Source organism: Frieseomelitta varia, unplaced genomic scaffold, assembly GCF_011392965.1.
Source record: "Frieseomelitta varia isolate USP_RPSP 00005682 unplaced genomic scaffold, Fvar_1.2 scaffold_246, whole genome shotgun sequence".
NCBI lineage: Eukaryota > Metazoa > Arthropoda > Insecta > Hymenoptera > Apidae > Frieseomelitta > Frieseomelitta varia.
In genome coordinates, this window is record NW_025109975.1 from 65477 (window position 1) to 79457 (window position 13981).

The following is a 13981-nucleotide window of genomic DNA, read 5'->3' on the forward strand; positions in this document are numbered from 1 at the left end:
ACGAATCGATAAAGTTCAAAAACGAATAATCAACTTAATTGATTATATTGTTATATTAAATACAATAATTAACGTATTATAAATAACACGTAATAGTAAAATATAAAGTTAATAAAGTTGAAAATATATACGCTTCAATAGACAAATATAGAAATTTCCAATGTCAATAATATATATTTCGAATTATTATAGTTATCGGTAAAAACTACAGTTCAATTTATTATGAAATTTCTAAAATAAAATTAAAGTTAAATGTCCAGCAATTAAATTTACTGATGGACGAATCGATAAAGTTCAAGGACGAATAATTAATCCAATTTGATCACGTCACTTTATATTCATCGTATATATAATTTATATCTACTATTTTTTATTATACAAACATGTCCCGTGATTTGTGAATGGGGCTGAATGTCCTTCGAACATCGATATTATCCAATGTGACACTAAAACTCGCCAAACTTGCGTGTCGGCTGCAGAAATCGTTCTCTCGCAAGCAAGCAAACGTAACTCTCGCGAACGCGAGAAGAAGAAACACGCAATGAATGCGTCGTGACGCATTCACGGTTCAAAATTGTCAGTGTGGATCGAGCTTAAAGCAATAATCGCGGCAGCAGTGTCCGGGTATATTCGGTGATCGATAAAAACGCGGGAGCGTGGCCGAGAAGCAGCAAATATTAATCTCCCGAAAAGACTGTGTCTCTCCGTGAGCGGCCGGATGATTGCGGGCAAACTTCCAAACGGCCGTGCGCGAGCGGTTTCGTTAAAATTCGCGAGGGGCGAGATTGCAACGTCGGACGGAGAAAATGACTGGCACGACGGACAGAAGAAACGCCGAAAGAAACGAGCACGGCGTCGCAGCAGCACCAAGCCAACTGCCTAACAACAGTTCCTCTTCTTCTTCTTCTTCTTCTTCTTTCTTCGTCTCCTCTCGCGCGTTCGCGCGTATATCGACGTATTGGACGAGCCGAGCCGAGTGGTAACGCTCGATAATGCGCTTTATCGCCGGCCAGAGTCGAGTCGCGCCGGTCGATCGGTCTCGGGGAAAAAACGCAACTGCAAACGTCAGCTGCATCGATGATCACGATCGTTAACTTTATGGCCGCCGTGTGGCCCCGGAACGAGGACGGAAAGCGTGTTGGAGTCTCTCGATCCGCTGCCGATCGATCGGCCGTTTTCCTTCGCCTTCGACGCGACTCGTGAGTCGTTTTTACCCGAGATTCCCGTATCGTTCGTTACCCGAGTTTCGAGATTACGAGAATTCAATAATAATAACGTCGATAATTCGAACGTGCCGATGCTACGCTACACTTCATCGTCTTATGCTTTTCGAATTTACGACTGTACGTGATCCACTGCGAAATTCAACAAGTTTTTCTCGTTCTAGCTGGCCTTAGAATAGCTCAGGTCCTTCATCGCGTTTAATGAAAACGTTAATTTTGTAAATTAAAAATTAATGTATATATATATATATATACATATATATTAATTATATATATTAATATATATTAATTATATATATATAATTAAAGAATTAATTATTATTATTTTCATTTTTTTATAATTTATTATTATTATTATATTTGTAAAAAGTTTTTATTATTTAAGATTTTTAATTATAATAGAATTTTTACATATATTTCTATATTTTTATTTTTAATATAATTATATATAGGCATAGATTATGATTATTTTTTATATTTTTAATATTTATAGTATGTGTGCATCGACATAAAGAAATATTAATTAATGAAATACCTTTCGGAACAATTCAACTTTTAATGTAAAACATCTTTTGATACAATTAATCGTTAATGAAAATGTTTCAACTTCGAGTCTTAGATGACTCTACCTATATTAATTAAAACGTTTGTTTTTTAAGTTTAATATTGCTCGTCCCTGAGAGAATCGACACTGCCAGAAACGAAAAACACAAAATCGGCACCGCGCTTTTAACACTAGAACTAAGAAAGTATAACGTGTCTAGCAAAAAAAAAAAAAAAAAAATTAAAAGTGCAAGGTATAAGAAAAAGTTAATAATAAATAACAAAGAACATGCTTCTACTAACATATTTCATTAAAAATTACTCGAGTATCTAAAAACATACTGTTACAAATATACAAAATTATAAATTGGTCGTTTTTACCATTTTTACCAGGTCTAATGTCAACGTGTTAATGAAACTTTAATTAACGGAAGAAGGAAGAGACATAAGTCGTTAAAAGCTAGCTCCCGATCATGTCGTCTACGTGAACGTATTATGTCGTAGAATCTCGCGCGTCCATATGCACCGATCGAGTGGCAAGAAATGAATTTCGAACGTCTTAACTGCACAGGCCAGGAACAGGTTTAGCGGGTGAACGTGTTTGCATCTTCTGAGAAAAAATCCAGCCGAAATGATCGCGGAATAGGCCGCTAACGACACTCTCGGCCATTGGCCGATATCGAACGTTTAACGAAATTTCTTCGCAGGCAAATGGTTATCGCAAATAATGTCTGCCTCGATAACTGCAACCGATTTCGCGTCACTCACGCTTCCGTAAATTGATTATTATCGGGAATCGACATTAAGAGATATTTTGTCGGAAACTTTCTGAATTTTTTTCGTGAATTTCATCCGTCTAACGAAGATGATCTAACGCAAATTTCTATTTTAGCGACTTTTCCGAATTTTGATTATTTTTTTTTTTTTGCGTTTGTTCGATACGTTTCTTTTTCTTTTTTTGTTTTTTTTTTCTTTTTCTTTAAGTAACAAAAACTTATACGTATAACTTTCTCCCAATTGATGTTTTATTTTAGTGATACAATCAACCTCTTATCGAAGAATTATTATGTTGAAACTTTCCCTCGATTGATTTTTTTTCTTTTTTTTTTTGATCTCAGCGATTAAAATTAACCTCCTGTCGAATTATCACGTTAAAACTTTCCCTCGATTGATTTTCTTTATTTTAGTGACAAAATAAACCTCTTGTTAAAGAGTTGTTGTATTAAAACTTTCCCCCGATTGATCCTTTTATTTTAGTGACAAAATGAACCTGTTGTCGAAGAATTATTACGTTAAAACTTTCCCCCGATTTGATTTCTATAAACAATATCGCCGAATGTAGTCAATACGGCAGTATCAAGTTTGCAAAATGAACGTAATAGTAATTTCATCAATAGTAATAGTCCATCAAAATTATTACTATCTTAATCTTAAATTTTTTCAGGTTAGGTTTTTAGGTTGAGTTACGTTTTCAGATATTTTGCAGGAAATTGCAACATTTTCTCAGTTTTAAATATATTGAAATATAACCCAGACAAAACAAACAGTAAACTTGTTACTTTTCAGTAATTTCTATCCAGTGATATACCGATGAATTCAAGGAGAAGACGAATTATTGTATACGGTGCTGGTCACTCGTTACGGTCCGCGAACCAGTTGCCAGCGCAAGGGTAGATTTAGACCGGCGTTTAGGTTTAGACTTATGCCACAAGGTGATAATTTATTGCAAACGACGTTTACACGTTTATACGTTTTCTGATTATGAATTCGAATCCAACGATAACAGTGACACAGGCAAACAATGCCACCGGGTATTATTCAAACGACGAAACATCAATCAGAGTAACAAGAAGCAATGAATAATCTGACAATATTGATAAACCTCTTGCTACGAGCTAGGCTACAAAACTTTTGGAAATTATATTAATATTGGCCGTGTGTTCGGGCAAATTCACGCCTCGCGTAGAGATCACGTCGTTTGACCAACCGCGTAAACAGCTTGTTACTCGCCGCGTGAGATCAACTTAATATAGACTCGGTGTTTCGCGTCCAGATTAGGTGCCCCTTGATCTACGACGTGGATCTTTCAAACTCTCCAAATCCTCCTTTGCCCGTCCGGGCTGCGGCGGAGACGCGAACGTGGCGCCAACGTTTGCTCTCGTCAAAGAGGAAGATCAAACAGGTATCGTAAACTCGAATTGAAGGTTCCCTAAGCCTAAAGTTAAAGTCGGTGTACATCGGTATCTGGCGGAGGAGATCTCGATACGGGATAAATAGTTGAAGGGAAGGAACAGAGAGAGAGAGAGAGAGAGAGAGAGAGAGAGAGAGAGAGAGAGAGAGAGAGAGAGAGGAGAAGTGAGTTAGAAGGGAGAGACGACATATGCGGCGAGTGACGAAAGGGAGGCGGTACCAAGGCGACGTTTAAAGGCAAAAAAGGGGCAGAAAGATTGGTTGGAGCGCTTTACATAGCGTTTGCCAACGTCTGGCCATGCCGGGAATGGCAGAGGGGAACACCGTTCTGCCTTTATACCGTCTAATACTACGGACGGAAATATCCGTAATGCAAGGACAGACATCGGCGCTAGCCGACTCCTGGGTCCGACCGACAGAGGAGAGCCTTGTTACGAAGATTTCAGCCGAGCTCGGCCAATCGACTATCATCCGAAAGCCGTACGCTTGATCTCGTGTGATCTCGATAATTCGTAAAGCAAGCCCAGTGAAGGGGGGGGGGGGGGGGGGGGGGGGGGGAATTCGCACGTCGAACATCTTACGTACAAAACACGAAACGAGAAAAGCGATCTTATCCATTTATAGAAAGCCATGAAATACTCGATAGGCGAAAAACTCTCCGACATTTTGACAAAGCGTAAAGATACGCAAAGGTCGTTCGAGTTTTCCCCGAAAGAAGAAGAACAGAACTGACGTTTCGCCTCGGAGAATGTTTCAAATTGTTCTCCTCTCCGTCGTCCTTGAACTCGAGGGCTCCATCATCCGTCCGAACAATCGTAGGCGAGGAGATGCAACATTATATTCTCGGAAATATAAATCGCGACTGGTCGAGCGTCGAATCACCTGTATTCGCGTGTACGGCATTTTCCTTTTCCCGCGAAAACCGCGATTTCTGGCACGCGTCGCGCGTGGGTGAAATGTCGAACGGTCGCGTTCCCTCCGCGGTTACGCGAAGCCCCGTGACGTCAGGCCACGATGCAAACGCTGCCGGGAGTCTGTTTACTCTGCCAACTCGCAGAAACCCGCCTCTACGTGTCACGGCAGAAACGATGAATTAATTCTATTCTAGGACGGGGGACGCGGCTTATTGGTGCGACCGCGTTCGGTTCGCGTAACCGCTCGAGAATGTTGGACGGCGGCGAGGCAAGGCCGAGTGTAAAGAAAGAAGGCAGCTCGCGATGCACACGAGCGTTTCCTAGGATGGCATTTCCTCTGACACTTGCTCTTTTACTATCTTCGTCGACGAAAACGCCGATTATCGAGTCGAAAGGAACGTGAGGGAGGCGTGATGAGAAATAATAAATAAATGAGAGAGGTAGCCGATTCATTACGATTGAACGACACGATCGTGACAAATTAGGCGAAGTTAGGCTGCCGCATAACGCGTAATTTTAGTAGCGTGGCGAGTCGCGATGAAAAGGCTGCAGCAACACAGAGGCGAGGCAACCCTCGCACGGTTTACATTCTCTCCGCTGATTAATAACGCGTCGTCCGCGCGCGAAACTGAATAAGCGGCCGCGCATTAATCAAGCGTCCACGATCGAATTACCGATGACCTCCTTGGGGTAAACAATCCACCGTTTCTCACCGAGATTCTCGAGCGAAACGTACGCTCGTTGATAGGCCAACCCTGCGACGACTTCACCCTGTGACGAATGCTCTATCGTCAACTGTCTTTCTCTTTCGTGGTAATTTTGTTTCGTGAAATTTTAACATCGGGAGTCCCTTTCGCTACGTCCTCGCGTGTCTGTATAATATATACGAAAGACTATATGTATGTATATATAGACATATCTCTAAATTTTTCTCACTACAACACATTTGCTGTTTTTTACTAAATTGATCCAACACCGAATTTATCGTTTCGTTTGTAACGTAGCAAGTAGCTGAACATCGGCAGCTGTTTCAATGTTTGTATGATTTTATTAATCCTTTAGCTATTAAACTGTTGCGCTGGAATGACGTGTCACGCGCGTCGAGAACTTTTGGTCCCCAATTGCGAGATTTTCACAGTTTTAAGTATATTTAAGTGTAACCCAGGCAAAATGATAAGTTTATTACTTCTTGATAATTTCTATACAGCGATGTCGTACCGACGAGTTCAAAAGGAAAAGAAAACAACAAATTATTGTTTTACTAAATCTACAACACGGAATTTATCGTTTCATGTAACATAGCAACTGCAAATAGCTGAATATTGGCACCTGTTTCAATGTTCGAATGTTTTGATTAACCCTTCGACTGCACAAGACATATATATACACCTACTAAATTTTTCTGACTACAACATATTTACTGTTTTACTAAATTGATCTAACACAGAATTTATCGTTTCATATAACATAACAACTACAAATAGCTGAATATTGGCACCTGTTTCAATGTTCGAATGTTTTGATTAACCCTTCGACTGCACAAGACATATATATATACGCCCACTAAATTTTTCTGACTACAACATATTTATTGTTTTACTAAATTGATCTAACACAGAATTTATCGTTTCATTTAACATAACAACTGCAAATAGCTGAATATTGGCACCTGTTTCAATGTTCGAATGTTTTGATTAACCCTTCGACTGCACAAGACATATATATATATATATACGATCACTAAATTTTTCTGACTACAACATATTTACTGTTTTACTAAATTGATCTAACACAGAATTTATCGTTTCATGTAACATAACAAATAGCTAAATATTGGCAACAGTTTCAATGTTCGAATGTTTTGATTAACCTTTTGACTGCTCAAGACATACACACACACACACACACACACACACACACACACACGCTCTCTAAATTTTAATAGCTGATTTTTTAATAGTTGAAAATGGTAGAAAGCGTCCGAGCAATAATTTCACCACTGTTGGCGCCCATAGGCGCTTAACTTATGCACTTCGGTCCGACGAAACGAGAGGCGCCTATGGGCGCTCACTTCACGTTGCTCGAATTAAACCAAAGGCGCCTACAGATGCGTCGATAATGATTGCAGCAAACTTCACTTGGATCAGACGTAAGTGTATCCTAATTTAAGAAAGATTACGTATTGATCCATGTTTCGAATTGTACCACACCTTATTACACTAAATTGTTAGATGTATTTATTACGAAATAAAGCTTAAAACGTTACTGTCGAATTTTTAGTATGTGCACTGACGATTCAATACGAAATACGAATAAATAAATAAAATTCAATTGATGTGACGAAATTCAGTGTTTCGACTATTTCAATGTATTTTCTGAAAAATGCACGCATTTTCGAAAATTGCCGGAAGATAGAACGAAAAGCTACACGCATTCTTGCGCATTATGAAACATTATAAAAATTATAAAGATTCAAGAATCCTCGAACTACACGCATTCTTGCGCATTATGAAACATTATAAAAATTATAAAGATTCAAGAATCCCCGAACTACACGCATTCCTGCGCATTATGAAACATTATAAAAATAATAAAGATTCAAGAATCCCAAATTTTATTATTTCTATGTTGGAAGAGGAAGGGCAATTTTATTGTTGGCGCTATATTTCTATTGGAACGGAGACCATACGATCGAAGAATTCTAGCCAGCTATCATGTCAAAAGAACGAGAAAAAGAAATACGGACTACACCATTCTTAAACGCTAACGTTATAAAAATTATAAAAATCACAAAGATCCACGGATCTCGAATTCTTTTACCATTTCCGTTACTGGAAGAGACGGTGCCATATTTCGATTCGAACGTCGTGTTCTCCATCGGAACGGAGATGGACACGGTCGAAGAATTCGCTAGGTGTCATTGACAAGTAGCAGTAGTTAGGAGAGTTTTCGAAATCGTAGGATCAGGCGAGATGACGAGATCGTCGTGAGAGCCAACTGCAGTGTCCACTTCCGGGACAGGCTTCTAACGGGTTCGAATACGTATCAAGAGCGGGACAAATTACGCCCGTTGTTCCCAAGGTTGCGGATAAATCCGGCGAACCAGTTCGCGAGGCAAACGTAAATATCAGCGTTGAAACCGGCGACAATTGACGCTGTTCCGACGGGCAGAAATAGCCTGATTCCGATCCGATTTCGAACTGACATCCAGTTCTCCAAAATCAATTCTCTTTCCAATCACTATAGTGAATTTGAGGCTCGATTTCGTGCATAAAACAGTCACAGAGTTGTTAAATCGATTAGTAGGGATCGCAGAGATGTCAAAATGTAATTGCGTTTTCCCAACAGATCTTAAAACGCAACTAAACGTATTCTTCGTATAATCTGATATCTGATATCTGATTGTTCAAGCTTATTTTAGACAAAAGAAATTCACGATTAACAATTATTTATTTAGTGGAAAATCAATGGAAAGGATATTTTGCTGTACTAAATACTTTCGAAAAAAAAAAACAAAAACGCTGTGCAAATTCATGAAAAATTATCTGAAGGCCAGTGTCAGAACTGGTTTGCTAAATTTCACCGCCGACGAGGATATCAATTCATTCTTGAAACTCTTCCTTTATTTGTCGAGAGAGAGAGAGAGAGAGAGAGAGAGAGAGAGAGAGAGAGAGAGATAAGAAGTTTATTGAGTCATAAATTTTTCGCAGCAAAAGGTGATCGAGCAAAATGGTCAATACATTATATTGCAACATAATTTATTAACACATTACAATATATTATAATCTAATAAAGTTTTCATTTCTCTTTTATTTCAAAATATTCGCCTTTCGTTTGCACACGAAAAAAAAAAAAAAAAAACGCAGCTACTTTTCGCGTAGCCAACCTAACAATATACGAGCCAGCGAGCAGCTTCCAATCATCTCTGGAAGATCGTGAGACCATCGGCTCGACATCCGATCGATCCACTTTGATAATAATAAATCTTCGCTTCGTACAGCGACTTTCCTTCACGCACCTTGCTAAAAGTGTCTCTCTAAATCTCTACGAGCACGCATTCAGCTAACCATTTATAGGTGCGACACCCCCGACGAACGGAGACTATAATAAAATAATTTTGCAACAGATGACACCGTTTGACGCTGGCCGCATATTTATATAAATGAACGCGCGTTTAACGACCAAATTGGCCAGAAGTGTCGCCACAAGGGGGGCGAGAAACGATCGACAAAGCACCCGGAAGACGGCCAATTCTATCCATCAGCGCCGGTGCTCGTCTCTTTTGGCAAGTTTCGAAAGACGCGCATGGCGCGATACCGCGAGCCCCGATAAATACACGGCGTATTATTTACGTATTATTATGATTATTATTACTGTTATTTCAGAACGTTGTTGCTCTAACATTGACAGTGAGGCTGATCTCCTGGTCATTACCGACTCGAACCAAAATTGCCTTCCTGTCTCTCCGAGCGGAGAGATATAACAAAGCAAAGAACCGCCGGCCAGAATCAACAAGTACCTCCCAGTTCATTTCGATCGGTGTTCTCGGGCTATTGGACTCGACGTTCACCGAGGCCGATCACCGCCGAATTATATCACGGCACACGACCGAATTGATGAGATTCGTTGCCGGTATCCAAGGGAAACAATCCGGACCTAGCTGGTTGATCGCTCGGCGCCGAAGCGTGCAAATCCATTTGCAACACAACCGGCTAGAAAACGGCTAGAAAACAACGACGTAGAGGAGCGACAAAGTAGAAATCCAGTGGATTTGGTAGAATCGTGGACGATCGTGGCTCGTTAATTCTCGGCGACAGGCACAAAGCTGTTTATCCGAGGGAGCAACGGTGGACCAGGCGAACTGGAGCAACGCGACGGCCGGTTCTCCAAAATGGCGCGCGAAAAAAGGAAGCGACGAGAATGGTATTTCGTTTGGGTACCATCCAGGTCACGCTGCGGGCCAGCGGCGCGCGTGAGGGTGGAGAGGCAGAGAAGAAGAAGGAGAAGGAGGAGGAGTAGAAGAAGCAGAGAAGGAAGAAGAACAAGAACAAGAAGAAGAAGAAGAGCAACAACAACAAGAAGAAGAATGAAATGACCAAGACGAGGAGGAAGAGTCCGCGAAGACAGTCCGAGGCCGGCGAAGCAGACAGACAGAAGCGGTTGACAGAAGGAACAGAGTTAAAGAGGTTGGACTTGGTCTCGTGTTGGGCTCATTAAGGGTTACAACGTTGGGATAGAAGAGTCGTTTCCTAGACCGGACGCCAACTCCGTGCCAAACGTCGTCATATCTTGTCCGATCGTCGTTTTTCATTTGCTGCCCCCCTTGTCCGAAACGCGTTCTCTCTGATCCACCCGTGTTTCGTCGATCGTTCTCGCCGATCTTTCGCTCGCCGAAAATTATCGTGGCACGCGCATCTTTAGAAATCAAAGCGTTTACTTTAGAGATCAATGGATCTCTCGTCGAACGTCGAATTGGAGATCTGAGGGAGAGGAGAGTGGAGATTAGCTTTTTCACCGATATCGGTATCATATACATCAAATAAACTAATAAATATTTGTATCTGTACGAAAAAATGTTTCAGACGCACGGCTTTCAGAGGTGCATACAGTAATACTGTAATCAGTTTCATGTTGTTTTGTTTTTTTTTTTATCAAGACAAGAAGGTCACCTGTAATTTTCTTAAATGAAATAGTTAATATTCCTTTCCGAATTCGGATAAAGCGTTGAATTCTACATAAAAAAAAAAAAAGTATCACACCAGTGATTTTAAAGTAAAATTAAATCTTCGATCGGCGAGAGGGAGGATTCTTCAGGATCCTCTGATCGCGCATTATGGTAACCGAACGTGCAGTTCATTGTACAGCGGCAACATCTGCGCGCACACACGCATGATGGGGCCGATGAATCAATGCAACGGTTACAGGCGACGCAGCACCGCAACCGGCGAACAGCCGGGCGCTGTATAATCCGCGCGATCTAATTTCGTGAACCGTCCAACTTACTGACTCACTTGGCACGTCTCGGCCTGCATATTCTTTCGTCCGCGCGTGTCGTTTTCGCGGAAGACGCCCCCCGATCCCGAGACACGGAGGAAGGTCAGACGATTCGGATCATTGGTATAAAAGGGAGCAAAGCGTCGATCACGTATATTCTTTCTCTTACCTTCTTCGAACAGTGCGAATCGAAGATGCTAGCTAGCCATCGTAACGATATAATTGCGAAATACTCTGTCTGAAACGCGACTGCGTTCGCTGTTTACTTGATCTTTCAACCCCTTGCGCTGGCGACTTGTTCGCGGACCATAACGAGCGACCGAACCGTATACAATAATTCGTTGCTTTCTTTTTTTTTTTTTTTTTTGAATTCGTCGGTGTGATTCGTCACTGGATAGAAATTATTGAAAAGTAATAAATTTATTATTTGCTTTGCCCGAGTTATACTTAAATATACTTAAGACTGAGAAAAATATCGCAATTTTGGGGACAAAAAATTCTCGAGGCATGTCACTCCAGCGCAAGAGGTTAAGAAAGTTAAAACATTCTGTGATGGATGCCTAATCTAACCTAAACCTAACTTAAATTGTTTTAAAACCTATTACTTACTTAAAACCCATTGAAATTACTATTGCTATTATTTTGTATACTGTTTATATAATAATAAAAGCAACATTCAGCTACTATTCTTTTCTTAAAGTTTTCCAATTTTTAATATATTTTATAGGTTAAGAAAGTTAGGTTTAACCTAAACCTAACCCAAACTTAAATTGTTTCAAAACCTATTATTTACTGAAAACCCATTGAAATTACTATTGTGTCATTATTTTGTATACTGCTTATATAATAATAAAAGCAATATTCAGCTATTATACTTTTCTTAAGGTTTTCCAATTTCGAATACATTTTAATTTAGGTATTAAATTTGTTTCGTGGGTCACCAGTGACCGACACTTAACGTGTTAACAGTGCTTTGAAAATAAATTTTAAAAGCGCCCTTTTTAAACTAAATTTTAAGCTAAAAGCACTTTAAAGCGTTTAAAAGGTTTAGAAAATGCCAACACCAGTCAAATATAATAACTTATTAACTTATAATATAATAACTTATTACCAAAATAGGCGATTAATTAACCCCTTGCGCTGGCGACTTGTTCGCGGACCGTAACGAGCGACCGAACCGTATACAATAATTCGTCGCTTTCTTTTTCTTTTCAACTCGTCGGCGTGATATCACTGGATAGAAATTATTGAGAATTAATAAGTTTATTATTTGCTTTGCCTGGGTTATACTTGAATATTCTTAGAAAATGTTGCACTTTTGGGGAGAAAAAATTCTCGACGTGCGTCATTCCAGCGCAAGAGGTTAAATGACTTTTTCTTTTACAGACAGTTTGATGAAATTTTGCGACGATCAAACAGCAAGATCGAGAAACCATGAGAAAATATGAATCAGGATTGAAATTTCTTTTTAACAATCTCTCGACGATTGCTTTCCTCGAGTTGCGCAATTTACTCGAAGAAAAAAAAAAAAAAAAAAAAAAAAAAAAAAAAAAAAAAGAAGAGAAAGGAGAGAAAGAAGATTTTCATCAACGCGACGATGGTAAATTCGATAGAATTTGAAAACGTCTTTCAAACGGAGGGAAGGATGCCAGGTGCAAGGTCTCCGACCGAGGAGGTGGCCTGCAGGAAGAGAAGCCACGCCGTCGTTCGGTTCAGTGGTATCGTAAATGAAACGAAGACTTCGGGGACGAGGTGGATATACACCGTTGGCAATCCGTTTATTTTTACAGCAATGCCAGGGTGAACGCTCCGCGGAATGTTTAGCTTCGGCACACATCTCGCGCCCGTATGTACGCGCGCGCGCGCGCTACCACCCGATCCATCGTCGGCTTGGTTCGCGCGATTAACCATCATTCCACGACGAATTTTATTAGACGAGCATCGAAATCGCAAGACCATACGCAAGTAACAAGGGAAATTAATTTTCAGACTTTTCGAGTCAGTGGATAAATTCTTGGCTCAGGATTAAGGACTATTTTCAGGGTTTTAAAGACTGTATTCAGGATTTTATTTTCAATTTCTGAAGCTTCTGATATTTTATATTTATATATACTGTACTTCTGGAATGTTACTATTATAATATTCTGGAATGTTACTATTACTTGACATGAGCTGCGAATAGTCGACTGTTTCACCAAAAAAACATTCGTTCTCCTTCGAAATTTCAAACGCCAAAGGAACATTGAATTCCAGAAGAAACTTATTGACTTAAATAACGCGTAAAACAGAACGATTCAGTTAAATAAACGATCTGCGAGCTATCGCGGGTTTCTAAATGGTCGAAAGTTACGAAGCATATGGAATTAAGTATCTTTCAGGATTAAGTGTTATTTCAGAGTTGAAGGATTTTATACCCAATTCTTGAAGGTTTCGAGACTTTATATTGCAATGTTACTACTAAGAAACATTCTTTCTTCTTCGAAACTTCAAACAGTGAAGGAACATTAAATCCCAGAAGAAATGGATTGAATTAAATTATTACAGGGGTTAAAGAATTTTGTATCCAATTTTTAGAGTTTCGAATCGAATCGAATAGTCGACTGGTTGACCAAAAAAACATTCATTCTCCTTCGAAACATCAAATATTAAAGGGACGTTAAATTCCGCAAGAAATCTACTGGAACAAATATAAGTAAAGTAGAATTCCGACTAAATAAACGGTGCTTCGACCTGTATAGCGCGTTTCTAGCTGGTTAAAAATGATAGAACATGAATTATTTATGAAATTAACGTTAAGATCTTTATTCTAAGGCAGTGAAAAGGTTCAAGGATCATTGGAAAGGATTTTGTATCTAACTGATTTATGGCTGAAAGTTTTGAAATTTCACGTTGATAAGTTTTTATAATATTATTATGGTTCTTGATTCAGGGGTTATGAATTCTTAGAAAGAATTCTGTATCTAATTGATTTACTTCTAGTTAAAAGTTTTAATCTTTCACGTTGATAGGGTTTTATAATATTATTGTGGTTCTTGTTTCAGGGTTATAAATTCTTAGAAAAAATTCTGTATCTAATTGATTCAAGTCTAGTTGAAAGTTTTGAGATTTCACGTTGAT

General features: G+C 39.5%; 1 long non-coding RNA gene across 1 annotated transcript in view; it reads right to left on the reverse strand.

Moving 5' to 3' along the window:
• Nucleotides 1–1071: 1071 nt before the first annotated feature.
• LOC122528128 overlaps nt 1072–13981 on the reverse strand; it is a 27797-nt gene continuing 14887 nt past the window's right edge. Inside the window, exon 3 of the long non-coding RNA XR_006306496.1 lies at nt 1072–1094. This is a non-coding gene — a long non-coding RNA (uncharacterized LOC122528128). The remainder of the gene's footprint in view (nt 1095–13981) is intronic.